We start from the raw sequence: 18918 nt of genomic DNA on the forward strand, positions 1-18918 counted from the left end.
TACGTCCGCTTTGTCCCCTTTTCCCTTGTATATCATGTTCATTCTACTTGATCGCCATTCATTGGGGGCTTTGCCATCCACTACCATTTTGTTCACTACCTCTATTAATGTTTGCTTGGGTTTTGGTCCAAGCTTTTTTATTAATATAATCGGAGTACCATCTGGTCCTGTCGACGTGTCACTAGCAACCTTCTCTTGTAACGCGAGCGCATGGTTGCGCTCTCTGGAGGGCCACTGCGCCCGACACGGCCGCGCATCGAAGCGAAGTGGCAGATGACGCGAAGCGTTCGTCGCGTTTTTAGCGCTCGTTGAGAGCTGCCAACCAGCAGAGGTGTCCCAACTTCAAGATGCATTTTGACAAGTTCGTTATTGGCAACAAGGTGTACATTTATGACGGTGTCTCCGAGTCCGTGCAAGAATTAAAAGCATAGCAGTCACCGCGAACGAACCGGCGCCCGGTCCTGGCGTTGTATACACAAGTCCAAGCTCCCATCAGTGCGTCCGCGTATCTATTGAACAATGCCTGTAGTGCTCGCTGACGTCCGCGGTTTCATCCCAAAGAAGGAAACTGTGGAAGCTCTTTTAAAAAACAATCAGAGCGATATTGCGGTATTCACCGAAACATGGCTGACTCCGGACAGCAGTAATGACGAACTGCTTGAAGACATGTCATCTTTCGCCATTCATAGGCTCGATGGGGCTGGTCGTAGGGGCGGTGGGTTTCTCGTGCTGGTAAAATCGGGTTCACCTTCCTTCACTTGTTGATATTGGCTACCGCAGTGAAGTCCTCTGTGTAAATATTTCGCCTCCTGGAAGCACAAATGCACTGATTGCCTCTTACCGCCCACCGAATTTTGATGCCTCTTTCACCAGCGATCTGCACTAGGTCTTTCTTGAATTTAATTTTCGCTTTCCTCACGACAATTATATACTTTGTGGCGATTTTAGCTTTCCTGATATTGAATTGATCAGCTTATCTGCATCCCCCTGCCGGTCCAAAGAATTTTTTTACCCCGCTTTTACTTTTAACATTTCCTGAAAAGTCAGCACGCTAACTCGCAATAATAACACATTGGATCTAGTCTTGTCCACCACTCCAGATTTGGTACAGTCAGTGCAATGTGTCAGTGGTGTGAGCGATCACAAAATGCTGTTATTCGACTTATCCTTCCCCAACCCTGTCCGACAACCATCTGTCCGACAATACATGCGCGACTACAAATGGGCAGACATTTCTGGTATCAACTAACAGTTAGAAATATTTTCTCATTCTTTTCGCGAACCTGCCACTAAAATCTGTGAACAAAAACTGCTTGTTATACAAGCACAAACTTTTATCTCTGATTCACAAGTACGTCCCTCTCGCTTCTATTGATAGCAATACAGGAAAAGCGTGGTATTCGAACGCTTTGAGAAAGCTATCCCGAAAGAAAAGAACGCTTTTTTCTTGCAGCCAGGACACCACATTCTAAGCCCAAATGGGAAAAATACTTGCGTGAGGCAGTACACAAAACTTTTAAGACGCTCAAAGGAAAAGTTTCATCAGCAGGACCTACTCTGCGTCCTCCGTACCAACCCCCTAAAGTTTTGGAATATACTTACTCCTCACGAAGTAAAAGCCACAACATTTCCTTATTTAATCATGACAGCCTCCCTGTACCAACTGATCAGCGTTCTGATGCTATGAATTCATAGTTATCTTCTATTTTCACATGTGAACCTGCCCTCAGCAGACCTACCGTGCCTCCTTTAAACTTCGTCCAGATGCCCTCCATTCATATCAGTTCCGAAGGAGTCGTAAAACGTATTGACAGCCTTAACTCTCAAGTAGCCCCGGCCCCGACAATATCCCTGCAAAGGTACTTCACTCTACTAAAATTATTTCCAGCAATATCTTAAAGATCACATTCATCCAGTCCTTAGTTAGCAATTCGATTCCGGACTACTGGAAACTAAGCAGAGTAGCTTCTGTGTTCAAATCGGGAATCCATCCAATCATCGCCCTATTTCATTAACTGCCTGTAAGATCATGGAGCACATCGTTTACTCCAATGTTGCAAACCACCTTGAAAATAACTCTTTTTTTTGCAAATCAGCATGGTTTCCGCTCTGGCCTTTCATGCGAGACCCAACTTTGTTAATTCACTTCTGACCTTAACTTTAACCTTGACTCGTCTTTCCAAACCGAAGTAATTTTTCTGTAGTTTTCGAAAACACTCGATGATGTCTCCCACTAAAGGCTAATGTTTAAATTGCCTGCGTATTCTTTAAATGCCTGTGTATTGGTCCACTAATCTTATCCTGGATTAACTGTTTCCCCACAAACCGCTTCCAATGCACAGTCTTCGGTGAGTATCATTCCGCCACTGACGAAGTAACGTCGGGCCGTTGCTTTTTCTAATCTTCGTAAATGACCTCCCCTATATCATAGCATCATCCATTGGTCTGTTCGCCGTTAACTGCATGTGGTACCGTCACATTTCTTTTCACGATGACCAGCTAACCCTGGAGAACAACTTACGTAAAATTGAAAATTGGTGTTCAGATTGGATGACGGAACTGAACGTAACTATAAATTAAAATTTATGCACGTCTCAGGTAAAGGTTCCAACGTTTCTTATGCATATTCACTAAACTCAGCTATCATATCACAACTTGAGTCTAGGCGACCTGATCGTCAATAAACTAACATGGAATGAGCATGTCACAAAACTAGCTGCTGACACTTGAACGCCGGGCTTCCTAAGAAGGTCACTTTCACAATCACCGCCATCCATTGGTAAACTTGCGTACGAAACTTTCATTCGGCCGAAACTCCAATACGCATTGGCAATGTGGTCTCCTAATCAGGCGCACCTCATTAACGAAATTGAATCCATCCAGAATCGCGCTGTCTGTTTTAAATCTTCAAACTATGACATTCGCTACAGCATCAACAGTATTAATTTAAGTCATCTCTCGGTATCAGCCCACTAGCCCTTAGATGCAAATTTCCTGCCTCTGTCTGTTTCATAAACTTTACCACAACTGCCCCAATTTCTGTGATTCTTTACTAGTGCCACCAGTGCACACGTACATCATCTCGTCTGTTCAACTTAATCAGCATCCGGCGCTTACATGGATCTACACACGCATTTAACAAATATTTTTTTACCAGGAGAAATTGGGACATGGAAAGAGTTTCCTGAACATGTTGTAATCGAACGTGTTCCTGTTAGATTTAAACAATGCCTGATGTGTCATCTGAAGTCATAAATTGTTGCTTCCTCTTCGTTTTGATTGCAGCGCCTGTATCATTCGAAGTGTGATTTTGTACTTGAGCCTTTTGAGTTTTGTGCTTCTATTTTGGTCATCAATTTTTGTGTTCTTTTCATTCGTAACCTCCCCCTCTTTATCTAATACCACACCCGAGTTAAGGGTATAATAAATAATGATGATGATGATCTGTTTACATTTGTGTTCCCGGCACAGTAAGCGCTTTAAGGGAACTAGTGGAAGTCTTTCATATTTATGAGGCTTACACCGCGTGCATTAGTGAGCTGTCCATCGCGCTGCAGAAGCATGGGATTGTGCCCTAGGTGAGCATTTTATGAGCATAGCCACATATGATATCATCATTGTAGCCTGTATATACTGTTAAATCTCGATATAACGAAATATTCTCGTTTTCTTAACTTCGCATTCATAGAACGTCATGTATATTCAGAATCAGTATAACGATGTAGATTGTACTGCACGTTCAATGTGACGAAATTTCATTGCTGGCTGAAAACGAACTTGCCGAAAAATTATCGCAGGCGCTCGTGGTTGAGCGGAGCCTGTGGTGAAGCGCGAATCATCAGAGCGTGTACGCAATATATGAGACCTGCATGCCCGGATTTCCCATACAGAGTGCATAGGCAGACGCACTGCTGGCCACGGCATCTGGGGTAGCCGGAGCAAGGCTGGCCGAGCTTCTCCGCAACCTCGGCAGTCTGACAGATCAGCCTGTGGCCGTCACTGTCTCACCCAAAATTGAATAAAGAAGAAAGACTGGCTAATTGGCGCTATTGATTCACTGGCTGAAACATGGTAAATAGCGCTAGAAAATGCAAGGGACAAGAAAAAAATAAAAATGAGACATGCTGGACATCAACTCTATCATCACGTTGATGTCTAGCATGTGCCCCATCAGTATCTTTTCGTTGCCTTTGTATTTTTTAACACTTGTTACGATGTTTCAGCCCAAAACTGGCACCGAATGCAACAAAACGCTGCCGGTGCTCAATGGGAGCGCACTGCGTTTATCGCGTTTACAGCTGCCCAAAGCTTGGGAAAAAGGACTGGAACGGTTAGTGCTTGGCACACCCGTCAGCTGTAAAGCCAGTTGTGTGCTTCACACCTGCCAACCTCGCTGCTCACTCACACGATGTGCGTATGTGCAAGAAGACACACACACGCGGTTACGGAGGAAAACATAAGGAGCAGGATCAGCCTGATTTTATTTCAATTGTTGGTGATTCAAGGACAGTCTTCTCGCTCTTGGCGACATGGAGAAAAAGGAGAGTAAGGAGCGGTGGGGGTAGTCGACTTGGCCTGCCGCAACGTTCCCGTCACCGGCAGCGACTGAAGACGTCACTGTGTCCGTGGTGTGGTCGGAGCACTTACAAAATGGTGATAAGAGCAAAATTCGTTGGAGGCACTTAGATATAGCTTAAGTGCGGGAAGGCGAAAGCTGTTTGCGACTCATCGCGCTGGTTTGAATTTGCCGTGCTTGAATTCATTTCACGAAAGAGGAGATGAGCAGCTGGCGCTCTCTCACGTGACCTAGGCGGCGATGTAACGAACGAACGGTAACAGCAAATAAGTCACGTGGCCTAGGTGGCGATGTAATGGACGGACGGTCACCGCAGTATGCGCCACTAAAGGCTATTGGCTTAGAACCAAAACACAAGACGGGTGCGTCGCCCTCTTTGTCCATGCTACGATGGTAGGCGAGATAGACGTGCTGAGACGGCTTGGGAACTCGCAACATAAGCAAGACGCGCATAACGCTGTTGTTCCTGGTGAAGAAAGGGCAGAAATAAAGGACCATTTTAATCGCAAATAGTTGTTTTCCCGTGAGCTATCCTCAGCGCGTTTTTGGCAGATTCTTAGCATGCTAAGTGACTAATTTCGATGTAGCGAAATTTCAGTACTACGATGTAAACTGCCAGTTTTACCCACTTCGATAAATCGGGGTTTAAATATATTTCTTTCTCTTATGGGTAAACGTTCTGCTAAAAGTTAGCGCCCATTCTACCTTAATTTGTGTTACCCTCTTTCTTCTGTGCTATGTTCTCGAAGCAGAAGGAACTTGCCCAGATTTGCATTATTCTTCAATGCACAACCACTCTTCTCAGAGGCAAAGCGAAGTGTTAGGATGTACCTTCTTTGCCGAAAGTAAGCAAGCTGTCTTTACCACCTCTCATTTTATCAGGAGGCTAGTTTTATTGAGAGCAGAATAGTGGCAGCACAAGTTCACGTCACGCAGATTAACCTCGCAGATGCCGAGGGCTGACGACCGCAGCAGGGAGTATCCGCTGCTAGCCAGCTGCTTCCATGGCCACAGCTTCCTGGTTAATTTTAGCAGAGAGGGTACAGTTTGTTAATACTGGAAAAATTAATGTAGATTTCATGAGAAGTTCTAACCTTGTGTGCATTCTTCGTTTTTAATGTTTGCCAACCTAAGGAATGCTTAGAGTTGGATGGTACTTTGTAAATAGCAGTCAATGAAGACAAATTGTGCGGCACTATTAACCTTGGAAGTTTTGAATTAACTCTTTTGCAAATGGTGAGGTCTTTTACAAAAAAGCCGGTCAGGCGCCTTGCAGTCATTATTGAAATGATTATGTGCTGGCTTCGCAGTTCTTCAGCAATGAGCTCACTAAATTGAGAAGTGTCAGCTGCTGCAGTGTGCCTTCTTCTGATGAAGAAAAGAGTGGAGGTGAGAATGGCTGCCACTAGAATGTTTTACCCTTACCGCAACAACCACCAGCATGAAGCACTATGCATGGTGTCTGTGCAACAGTAGTTTCATTTCCGCGGCGCCTCGGCTGTGGTTTGTACTGAATCTGCCTCCTGAAGCCTTGAGCAATAGTGGTTAGGGCGCTCGACTACTCATCCGGAGTTCCCGGGTTCGAACCCGACCGCAGCGGCTGCGTTTTTATGGAGGAAAAACGCTAAGGCACCCGTGTGCTGTGCCATGTCAGTGCACGTTAAAGATCCCCAGGTGGTCGAAATTATTCCAGAGGCCTCTACTACGGCACCTCTTCTTCATTTCTTCTTTCACTCCCTCCTTTATCCCTTCCCTTACGGCGCGGTTCAGGTGTCCAACCATGTATAAGACAGATACTGCGCCATTTCCTTTCCCCAAAACTTATTATTATTATTATTATTATTATTATTATTATTATTATTATTATTATTATTATTATTATTATTATTATTATTATTATTATTATTATTATTATTATTATTATTATTATTATTATTGAGCAATCACCGTTAGCGATTTCCTCTCATGTGCTTCTTTGGAACGTTAAGAAGCCACTGTACTACTGGCTGTGTGCTCTGTAGTCATTGTCAAGAGTAAAGTTCCAGTAAAAGCCCGAAAATAATGGCTGTTGTAAAGGGGCTCATTATCTAATGCCACTAGCTCCTACATGTGGTCATCCTTGTGATGCAGTACGCCACACTCACAAGGGCTGATCGATGGTTATTTACCGGAGCCGCAAGCACCACCACTACCACTTCTCGGTGGCCACTGTCTGGCGGTGCGGTGTCTATGCCACACCAGCCATGCCTGGTAAATGTTAGTTTCTTTGTTTTCAAAGGATGAGAAAGAGATGCAACCATGAGGCAAGCTTGCTCTGTGTGAAGGGGTTTCTTTCTAGTTGTTTCTTGGACCAGTCTGGAACAATCAGGTCTAGTCTTGGACCTCACTTTCTTGTCAGGCAGAAGGAAGTCTGGCACAGGATCAAACCCGCATTTGTGCAACATCTCTGGGTGGCTGGCACAATCTGGGGAAACAGCCCAATATTTGCGATCACTTACATATGTGGTTGCTACTCGATAGCAGGCTAGGAATGTATGAAAACTTAATGCACCGTCTTCATTTCGACATCAAGCAGTTCAGAGACAAGGCAAAGGCGACTCTGTCAAGTGATATTTTCATACAGCATAGATGGCATTAAGTCAAGGGGCATGCAGATGCATTAAAGAAGAAATTGTTTACTTTGGCAAACGTGTGCCCTTAGAATAAACTGGACTTGGCTGCAGGAGTAGCAAGATGCATGCTTAGTGGTCTTTGGCCAAAGAATGGCCAAGCTTGTTGGCCCTGCCATGTTTAAAATGACAATCATGGGAACATCTTGTGCTTGCTTTGTGTTCGGACATTGAATCATCAAATGACCAAATCTCATGCAGTCAGAACATTGAACGGCCGCAAACAGGATCTTGCCAACAGCTTTTGTTTCCTGGTTTAATTTCAGTTGCATCTGTGTAAGCTTTATCTTTTCCAGCTGAATTAGGAATTTCAAATTCTCGATTTTAAGCAGCTTTTCTGCCTCCTTCTGCTGTATCTTTACACGTCGAATCTTTCCTCCTGATCATCGTGCGGCAGTCATCTCCGTTTTCCATGCTATTGTTTCTAGCATGTAACTGTTACCCTGACATGGTGAATTTTAGAAAGCAGACAGGTCTCGTACCTCACTGGTTGCTCTCCTCCGCCATGGCGATCTCGCCGTCCTGAGTGACAACGACAGGCTCCTCGATGTGGGTGAATTAAGCCCTGGCTCCCAGCAGCTCTCTCATTTGAACCTCCCCGATGATGCCGCCTTGTTCTTCCAGCAGTTCTTTAACTTGAACTTTCTCGATGCAACAGGCTGGTTCCTTCAGCAGCTTGCTAACTTCTGCCTCTTTTGACTTGCTGGTTGCTTGGTTCTCGCCTTTAACCTCCTGAACTTGGACACCTAGTTCCTTCCGTAGCTCACTGACTTAGCACCTCCACGACTCACAGGTCACCTATCTTCTTCAGCTGCTCGCTGACTTGAGCCTCCTGCTTCCGGTTGATCTCGGCCAGCATTCTCCGAAGCTTTCCTGCGTCAATAAGAACAGAAAGTTGGGCTAGTTGGTGTGGATTCATACTTGGCTGCGCAAAAAACCGAGGACAACAGCGAACGAGGAGACACAACACAAGCGCAGACAATCAACTGAACTTTTATTCACTGAAATGAAGCTTTATAGGCGTAACAAAACACAAAAACAACAAAAGGAACCGCCACAACCGATGTACAAAGAAATCTTTCCGCTCTCCGTCGGATGTCTCGAGCAGAAAGACGTAGCAAATCCTGTCTTGACCGTGGCAGTTGGTTTTCCCTCTCGATCGTATAGAGGGAAAGAGAGTTTATGATTATGGTTAAAGGAGGCTTGTCATCTTGCAGATTCGATATTGCTCAATCACGTTGCTCAAGGACACTTCTGGAAAGGTTAACTTTTTATTAATAAACAAAGAAAGAAGCAAGCAAGGAGAAAAGTTGTTTCATTCGACTGACTCGTAGTGTTACCTGAAGAAACCTGCCCTTTATTCCGACCGAGACACCTGGTTTTGAACCTTATGTCTCCACCCTCGGTGGGGACAATAACCACTTAGGTAAATTCACAAACACCCACCCAATAAATTATTGGGGAACGGAAAACATAACCAGTGAACGATTGGGGAAAGGAAAACACAGCCAATCAATGATTGAGAAAAGAAGATAAGTAATATCGACAAGCACTGTACAAGTATGTGCACTCTTCACCATCAAGATTTCAGAGGATTCTTTTTCCTCACTCGAGCTTTGCGAACGCTCTTGCTTTCCCATGGGTGCAGGTTGCTTCAACCTCTAGTAAACTCAGTTTCGAAGAAACGCAACCTTCAAGGCCCAACTGTTAGGCACTTTCCCTCACATATACTGTCATCATGTACAATGGACGCATGGAGAGCATCACTTGTACAAAGCACTGCTCGCATGTTCCTTCCCTGTGCCCGTGAGCTGAGGTTGACTCCTGCTAACGAGCAGTCATTCTTCATATCTGGAGCTAGCGGGGCAATGTCTTGTTGAGCGCGTTGTAGGCTATCAACGAGCTCCGTCATAGACACCCTATGTTTTGAGCAAAGACGTCACAGACATGGGACAAAAGCCACGTCAAACGACACGAATAAAGGTGGTTCGTCGCCGCCCGTGTGTACCCGCCTCGCCGCAAGAACGTGCGCAATGAAATGCAACCTGACGTACACACCATTCTACGAAGAGCACGCAGGAGAGGGTGAAATACTCTCACACACGTGCACTGCACGGCACTCCACTGTTGGCACCCTCCCCTGGACTGTTAACCCGGCGCGTGGAACAATGTCCGGCTGCTTAGCCACCACTGAAGTCCGTGTTTGTGTTTGCATAACAGAAGCTGCAATATTGTACGCAATGCCAGCGTCCTCTAGACATCAATGTTGTATTGCCGGTTGCGGCAGTAGTCGACGAAAGTAGAAAAGAACGCCACAGGTATGTACGCACACCATGTTCTGCGAAGGTCTCAGTGCGTCTGCGATGTCTATTTCTCCACCTCATTGCCGGCTCCGAGTTGCATTAGCAGTTTGCTTATTTGGTGAACAGAAAATACTTGCGCCAACAACAATCTTATGCGTCAACGCACTTTGTAAATGAAATGCAGACAGAAAGAAGCCTACCACCTCTGCTTAATTGCAATGTGGAATGAAGCACGGCACCTGGTTTACAAACTATACTCTCCAAATAATTTTAAGAGATTAAGCTGTTGAATTGTTTTGGCAAATTTGTTTTAATTGGGGAACACACGGTGCAGGAGTTCACAAATTTGGCCACAACTTTGTTTCGCCACCCCACAGGTTCAGCAAAATTGGGAGCGTGTAGGCATCACAACCTGAAAAAAAACATGCCGTTAGTACAAAAATACGAATCTTATTTGCACGGCACGAATTAAAGCGGCAAGACAGACTTTTACCCAACTGCAAAGCGAGCAAAGATGCAGCCAGAGCACTGTAAGAAGAAAGAACGCACCTCATGCACGGGACTGTAAACTTTGGCATGCATTGTAGAAAATCGCACCACTGAAATCACTTCCAATGCACTGTAAAAAAGTCAACTTATTTAAGTGATGCATAACTGTGCCAGAGATAGAACAAACGCTAGGACTTAAGGAGTGCCCCTCTCCGACTGAGGTTGGAATTCTCATTGCAGATGCAGCTATTCGGCCTGCCTGCCAGTAAGTGGTAATAGCATTTCATTAGCGTACCAACCTATCGGTTCGTGTAATTACACATTTTTTGGCATTAATAAACCAGTGAGTACTGGCGGGGGTGGAGTAAGTAGGAATGCGTGGTGCTTTGAGTGAACTGGCTTGCGCCACTCGTAGTGTGAACAGACCTACACGAGCAGCAGAGAACCGAATTTCAATGTCATCGTTCGTACTGTAGGAAACAAACGTTGCAATGATCACATGTTGATTCGTTTCGGTCACGTAGGTCGCTATTGTCTCCCTAACGTTCAGTTTGTGAACGGAGTGCTCTGTCAGTCTCTGCATCTAAACTGTCAAACTCGCCATATCCAAGCAGACAGCAAAAGCGGTCATGAGAAACTATGCTCCCCGAAAAACTAGATATTCGATTGCTCTCTCCGATCTTCAGTGCCGGCACATTTTGCTTTCATTTTTTCATCATGCATAACAAATTCAAATCTTTGTTTACATCACTCAGATGTTAGGGGCGTAGACATAAAGCTCAAACTGCAGCTTGATTGTGCGCCTGCCCCCAGTACAAGGTTTCAAGTATTGGTACTTAGCCTTAGCATATACATTGGCAACAACATAAAAAAATTAATTTCACTTGAGGAGATAATCAGCTAGACACTGTTTACAGAAAAAGAAAAGGAAAAATGCACAGCAATATTCAGACATAAAAATTGATGAGATTAAGAAAATGAGTTTAGTAATGATGGAAAAACATACCAGAGCATATGAGCCATTCTTCGGGAATTCGTATGGCATGAGTGTGTTCTCAAAGTTCTGGCTGAACCATATTCATAAGGAAATGTTGGTAGATAATGCTTTTTTACCGCTTTACTAGACTGGTACTGTATTGTTGAGGTATTGGAGTTATTCTAAGGGATTAAAAGAAGGTCTAGTTGTGACTTCTCGTGTAATGTTAGCAATACTTCATCTTGCTCTTTTTGTATTATATGCAGCCTGCTTAGTTTAGGGTGTAAAGTATTTCCCCAGATAGCAGAATAATATTTTAGGACAGAAGCAAACATTGAATTATAAAAAAAAATTAGTTTTACCTTTTGCAGAAGAGAGCGTACTTTGCTTAAGATACCAGATATTTTTGATAACTTGTCAGTAGTCCTATCCACATGTGATAATCACGATAAATGCTTTTCTAAAAAGACTCCACGTCTTTTCACAACAGGGACAACTTCCGAAGTCGCTGGCCCAATTTTAAGTAAAAGCTCAGTATCGCACACTAATTTATTTCTTTTGTTTTGTTTATGTCGGCAGTTGATGAGTTTAGCATGGGCCAGGTATTTAAAAGGTTGAAGAACCTGTTTGCTTCTTCGGTCAAGCGTTTTTGCTGGTAGAGGAGAATATAGGCTGGAGTCATCAGCATGTATTAAGAAAGTTGGTAGCAGGCCAATGAGAACGATTTCATTCATGTAGACGATAAAACGTAATGGTCCCAGTACACTTCCCTGTGGAACTCCAGCTGCAGCGGATTTTATGTCGGATAGTTTATTGTTCATTATGATTTGTTGTTTACGAAATGATAGGTACGACTTCAATATATACAGAAAAACGCCACGGAAGCCATAGAAATTAAGTTTAGCAAGCATTGTCTGAAGAATAATGGAATAAAAAGCCTTTGAGTAATCTATAAATGTACTACCTCAAAGTGCGATTGCGGCGTCCACTGCCCGCCGACCGTAGCGGCCGCGTTTCTATGGAGGCGAAACGCAAAAGGCGCTCGTGTGTCCTGCGAAGTCAGTGCACGTTAAAGCTCCCCAGATGGTCGAAATTATTCCGGAGTCCTCCACTACGGCATCTCTTTCTTCTCTCAGCCTCTTCTTTAACCGTTCCCTTGAGGTGCGGTTCAGGTGTCCGCCGAGATGTGAGAGATACTGCGTCATTTCCTTTCCCCAAAAACCAATTTTCATTTTTTTCCCTTTGCGTTTCGCCTCCATCCAAACGCGGCCGGGTGCTGTGCGTTGCCAGTGCACGTTAAAGATCCTCGGGTGGTCGAAATTATTCCGGAGCCCTCCACTACGGCACCTTTTGCTTCCTTTCTTCTTTCAGTCCCTCCATTATCCCGTTCCTTACGCAGCGGTTAAGGTGTCCGCGGAGTGGTGACAGTTACTGTGCCATTTTCTTTCCTAAAAAAACAATTTTCAATTTTGTTTCTATTGCGTTTCGACTCCATCGAAACGCGGCCGCCGCGGCCGGGGGCTATGCGTTGTCAGTGCACGTTAAAGATCTCCAGGTGGTCGAAGTTTGTCCGGAGCCCATCGAAAGGCATCAAAACTGCCCTGGGCCTCGCACCGTACACATCCACCCAGAAAATTCTTAACAAGGGGATTTCAAACACACTAGACGAGCTCATTAGACTACCAGAGTAGCACAAAAACAAGGACTCCTGCGTAGCCATTCGGGGCTAAAAATACTAGAAAAGTTAGGCTTCGAACCTCGAGCGCAGCTCGGACACAGACATAAGGAACAAACAGACGTTTCCCAACAGACATAAGGAACAAAAATTTGACTGTGCTTTAGCTCTGGTTAACCCTAGCTGAATTGCGAAAGTTTCGTTTCCTCTGCACGTCGTCTACACAGCGTCTCATTCCGATGCTAGAACTCAAACCGGTCTCCCGCAATTGAAGAGTCACTCCGGGACGTGGCACGACTTCTTCTAGCCGCATCTTCGTTACGACGCTTCTCGAGTCGCGCGGCGCGTTCTTCTGGCATCTCTTGAGCGCGTTCTCTCTTCCTCGCTTCATTCTGTCGTTGGTGCGTCTCTTTCGCGCTCTCCATAACGGCTACAATACACTGAAAGCGCGCATATATATATATATATATATATATATATATATATATATATATATATATATATATATATATATATAAAATCCCCGCGAGGCGACACCTCATCTCCCTCTACCCCAGCGGAGCACACCTGGTGGAGCGAGCGGCGACGGCAGCATCGTCGACGCCGGCGCCATCTGTTGGAGCGCGGCTGCAGCGTTGCTAGGCGATGGTGGCTCAAGGTTGTTCGTCCGCCACCGCACAGGGCGCGACGAGCCGAAATGGCCCGCTGGCTGGTGTAGTAAAGCTTTCGCATTAAAATCAAAATCCCACCAGAACCTAACCTAACCTAACCTAACCTGCGTCAGCGCACCTACTATGTCGCTCCGAAAAGAAAAAGTGAAATACCTTGGAGGCTAGGAGTGCTTTATGCTGTCCTTTGTCTTGTTTTTTTTCATTTCACTCGTCACAATCAGCCACTCTGTTATGCAGGCAAGAACTCGTCATTATGTGATGTGATCTTAGTGTCGGTCATGTATTTTTCGCGCCATCTTTCTTTCCATCCTGATATTTGTTTCCAAGTGCTCCAATAACAATTATCAGCCGTTAGTCAGCGCGATTCCGTGTCACCTTCTTCCCGTCCTCGTTTATTTTGCGCCGTTTCCCGCCTGTTTTCTTTCCGACTTCTGTGGCGAACCGTGACCTGCCTAGAGAGTCTTACGTCAGCTATGATATCGCTCTCCATGTGTCCTCGCAATCGGCCACTCGCTCCGTCAACGACGACGAAGGTCTCCCGGTGCGCTCGGCGCCGCTTGCAGCTATCTCGGGTGCCGTCATCTTTGTTGCTGTAAATGCTTGTAAATATATTTTTTTCGCTCCAGTAACATTATTATATATGATAAAAAGAAGAGGTCGTAAGATGCTGCCCTGAGGGACAATCAGAATTACCTGCCTCACAAATTCAAAACATTGCTGAAAGATAGATAAACACATGCAAAATGTAATTCCAGAGCCAAAACAGCCTAAACTCACTGCTGCCACAATACGGCAGTCAGTTTTGCCCTTGACTACTCTCTGCGCCTGCGTATTTTTCCTGAGTTTTATTGTTCTTAGACATTCAGAAAGGGTCAAAATTAAGTAAATGGAATTAGGAAGTAACAATATTTTTCTTTGATAAGTTTTTTAAGTTGCTGGAATGAAGAGATCATTAGTGATGAAATAGTTGGAGTTGATAACTTTGAACAGATGCATTGAATGCAAACGACGAAAAAGTGAAATAATAAGCTACCGCTCCCCGGTAGGTGTGTGCCTTTTCAAGGGAAGCGATAACAGCAAGTATCCGTCATGTGACCATTAAAGTTGCTATTGTTGCCAGCTTCGAGAGACAAGCTGGTGTTTCGTCTACCTACGGCGACAAGTCAACCTTTCTTCGCCGTCGACACGGTGCCCTCTCAGACCTCCTTGACCTCAGCCCCGCGTTCTTGAGAACACGACATCAAGCCGCGCTCAGCATTTTCGCCGAGAATGAGTGAGTGTGGGGACGCGAGTCGGGACCCACGAGAGGAGGGCGACAAACAGCACACAGAAGTCAACGAGAGGGACCTCAATGACACCTCCCCTCAAACGCCAACGTGGCTGAGCTCTGCCCGTGAGTTCGAGGGCCCTGAGCTGCTTAACATGGGTGTCGACGAGGCTGGAGGCCGCATTAGGACAGGCTCACTGCTCTTCGACAGAAAAGTTCCAGTCGACCGGCATCTTGAGGGCTCCAAGCACATACAAATCACTTCGCGCATAGACTTGCCCGTGCCGCCTCTGATTGAGGCTTCTGCCACAGACGGCACCCGTGATGGAACTCAGCCACAGTCTGCTGATTCCACTGATAGCCGAACAAAGTGGTACATAGACCTGAAAATTAGGGCTCAACAGGTGAGAAAAGACTGTGGGGAGTGGGGGATGCCTCTCGCAGCGATTATGGAGAAGATGTCAGACGAGAGAATCAAGCGAATGAACCTCACTGCAAAATGTGAAGCGCTCGAAGAAGATTTAAAGGAAGCCTGGCGGCGAATAGCTGTTCTCAAGATGGCAGCAAGTGCAAGACACCATACTGAGCAAGGACAGCCGGTGCCAGATGAAACCTGGGACCGGCAGCGTGATATTAAAGAAACTCGAACCTTCTCACCACAGTCAGAAAAGAAGTCTGGGCAGACTACAATGATCTTCGAGGATCTTGAAAATCAGTTACTGCGTGGCATCGAAGACCTAAAGTCAACTGAACGCTCCCGTCGCACTGCCGAAGCAGAACGTGATGAGCTTAGAAATGTGGCGTCCTCTGCTTCCTGCATGCTTAGGTTTCTTCAGAAAAAAGAACGTAAGCTAGAGTGCATCTTGCATGCTGCCGAAGAAGCGCTCAAAGAGGAGAAACAAAACAGTCAGACAGCGTGCGAGGAGCTACGTGAAGTCACAGCAGTGGCGGACAAGTTGCAGGTTGACCTGGAACATGAAACCTTCACTGCCAAGCGCCTCCAAGAAGCAGCTCTTTTTTATGAGCGCCAGAATGAGCAGCTGCGCCGTGAACTGGACGACGTGAAAAAGACCTTTTGCTCACAACTGGGGTCAGCTACAAGCCAGTCAGAAAGCTGCTCGCGCGACAAAACATCGGCGCAAGGCGCACATGCGCCTCAGTGCGCTACCACGCTGCGTGACCCGACCTTCAACAGAGCTGCCCTCCGCGAGGCCTACGTTGATACCACTGAGCCCATGTGCTCGTTTGAGAATGTGCCAGGCTGGAAGCTTCAGCTTCACGTTGAGGAAACTTCGAAGTTCCGCGAGAAGTGCACCAGTGCCCTAGCCGGTGCCCGTAGCCGACTCTTTCCACCTCGTGCTGGCCCAGTTGGTCCTTGTAGCACTGGACACTTCACTAGCACTGCTCAAAAGCCGGGGAGCCATTCTCGCCTTCCTGTGGACGAACGCCCTGGTTTGCCGGACGATGAGTTGGGCGAACAACTGGATAAACTGCCTTCGTGAATAAAGCTTCTAGCGTCGCTGAGTGAGGAGTAGACTTTACAAAGAGCCTTTGATAACGCTTAGTGTGGACATTGTATTCTTGTTGGCCACTTAAAGCGGGGGTCAATTCGTTGTATCTGGCATTTTGCCCTCACCTTTGGGATGCTCTTTAGTCACGCCCACGCTCCTCCGTAGTGTACGACGATGGCATCGGCGTTGCGCATGGAGCCCGTGTGTTTGAACGCCCTAGCCGTTTTTGGCGTCACGAAGCTTGATTTCTTTACCCGCCGGTAACTCCTGTTTCCTAAAACGGTAACCATAATGCCCACGTGTTTCCCTCATGAAATTTCGGTATGCTTAGTCTGCCATCCTTTCTCAGCTTCCATGCTCTCAGCATCGCCTTAGTCGTGTAACCTGCTCCGGAGGTTTAAACGCAAGCTTAGTAGCTCTAAGACAACGATAGTAGTTCGTATTGTCTGGTTTTTCTTGGAGAAACAGGGAACCGAAGCTCAGATCTTAGTCGGTGAAGAGCCGCTTTGGTACTGTATAAGGCAAGAGGCTCTATTCTGTTCCGCCTTGCCACGCCAAACTCTCTACATACGTGCACTGTTGTGTCGCTCTTCCTACGCGAACAGTCTTAAACTTTCTAGCCTCTTCCGCATTTCTATCTCCAATTTCACAGAAGTGGATAGTTACGGTGCACTGGGCGTCGTTGAGGTAGACTCAATTAACCTGAATGGTCGTTAGTCAGTCAGCATCGGCCAGGCAGCCGACTTATCCTGCAGCTCGAGGCGATGTGCTGTAATTGATCCCTCACAGCCGAGAAGGGGACAGCCTGATTCTTTTTGTTCGTTTTGTTTTGCATAGGGCATTTTCCGGGGGCCGGCTTTCCGACGCACCGGCTGTCCTTTCGCTGCCCCTTCCTCCACGCCTGCTGCTCTGCTCGTTCTGTTTCGCCGATTCCACTCCAACGGTGAATGGCCCCTACCAGCCAATGCGCTCATTCTGTCCAGGATCGAGGAACAAAACGCTGCCAACTTAGAGCGCGAGTAGAGCAAGTTGATTCTGACGAGGGTTGAATTGAAGTTTCTCTGCTGCTTTCAAATCAGAGAGCGGAGGTCTTCTTTCTCTGCCTTTTTATTTTAGGCTTACCGAATTAAAATCGCAGTTCAAACGGAACAAGGAGTAGCGCACTGACGTCTGACGTGCAGTTGAGGAGCGTGCTTCTATGAACAAGATATAGACGTTATACATAGATGACTTCGTTAAAGTATTTAGTGGCCATGAACACTAGACTACAGTGTTATTTTTAAAAATGAGCCAACTGAAAAACACCGGCTTGCCTAAGTTAGCAGAGACTAGAAAGCAAAATACTGAAGTCATTGAATGAGGTCCTCATGTGTTTATAAAGATGAGAGAAACAGTAGGTTATCACCTAAAGCGCGTCTTAATACCGGGCGCGGCGAGGCTATCTGCATAACGTTAGACATTCACTGTATTCGATCTGGACACTAGAATACATGCTCACAATTACAGGCGGTCACAGAACAAATAAATCGCTTTGCGAACACACGGAAAAGATAATAACAGTGTGAGGACGAGTTAAACGTCACGTATAGGCGATATCCTAAGAGGTGAGGGATGGGGGCGGGGGGGGGGGGTGGAAGGTTAGAAGCACATTTGCGGGGAGGTTTGCAATCTTTGTCTTTCTTAAAGGGAAGCTGAAACGGTTTTCAAATCGCGTGAAGCGCTGTGGTTGGGAAGAATAATAACGCAAGCGTTATTTCAACCCATGACGTCGCATCCGGTTTGAAGAAAAGACGTCCCGTCCGGCAATTTTTTTGCTGTTTTAGCCATGTTTGAGTCGAGCTGAGCATTGCTTTCAGTACCACTATGGCCGGTCGGCAGGTAGGGCGTGAAATCGTGTTGCAAGTGAGTAATTCGTTCTTTCTATCTTTTAATATGCACATACTGAGCGATTGCCTGGTATCTGACACTCGGCATTCCGTTGTCAACTTCCTTGCGCCCGAATATTTTGTGTTAGAAGATAACCCAGGACAAGCACGGAGCCCGCTTGCCCGCCAGTGGACCCAAAGGCCCGGAGGGAAAGACTCATCTGTTTTATCGTAAGTTCTGCCCAAAAGCTCTGTGCAGGTCTACGGAAAAGAGCAAGTGCTGAGCGTGTTTTTATATCTTTTGTCAACCAAGCCCAACGTAACTCATGGTCCTGTAAAACACGCATAATTACCAGCTTTTGCGTGCTCCCGAAAAAAGGTGGGAAACTTTTGACAACAGTCCAGTTGAACCACGACCGGCTTTATTACTAATAAAGCCAGTCGTGAGTTGAACTAACCGTTTGTGCGATAGGTTTTGTACGCGGTCCGATTTTTTGTGGCCCCGCGGCTGGGAAAGTCTGTTGAGCGTTGGCTTCATTGCACTTCACAATTGTGTGCTACTGTTACAATCCGCTTTCTAAAACAGGTGCAAAAATTGCGGCGAGTTAAGCGATTACGCTTTGGTGTCTGCAGAGCGAAACATGTTCTTTTAAATTCATATTTATTTCAGAAAACAGCACTTGAAAACTGGCAGGCAGTTTTCTGGTATGCATGGGCCTTCCCGATTCCTGCTTCGAGTCCGGCGCTCACTTGCTGGCGCAGAGGCTGAACAAATGGGACGTTAAAATCCTGAGGCAGCAAAGGCTTTAAGACGCCACAAGGTGAGCCCTCCACCTTCTGTGATAATTTTAAAATGAGTGCTGTGCCACCTGCACCGAACATCGGTTTTACATGGGGAAGTTGTTTGGACTTAGGT

Source organism: Amblyomma americanum, chromosome 1 (genome assembly GCF_052857255.1).
Source record: "Amblyomma americanum isolate KBUSLIRL-KWMA chromosome 1, ASM5285725v1, whole genome shotgun sequence".
In the NCBI taxonomy this organism is placed as follows: Eukaryota; Metazoa; Arthropoda; class Arachnida; order Ixodida; family Ixodidae; genus Amblyomma; species Amblyomma americanum.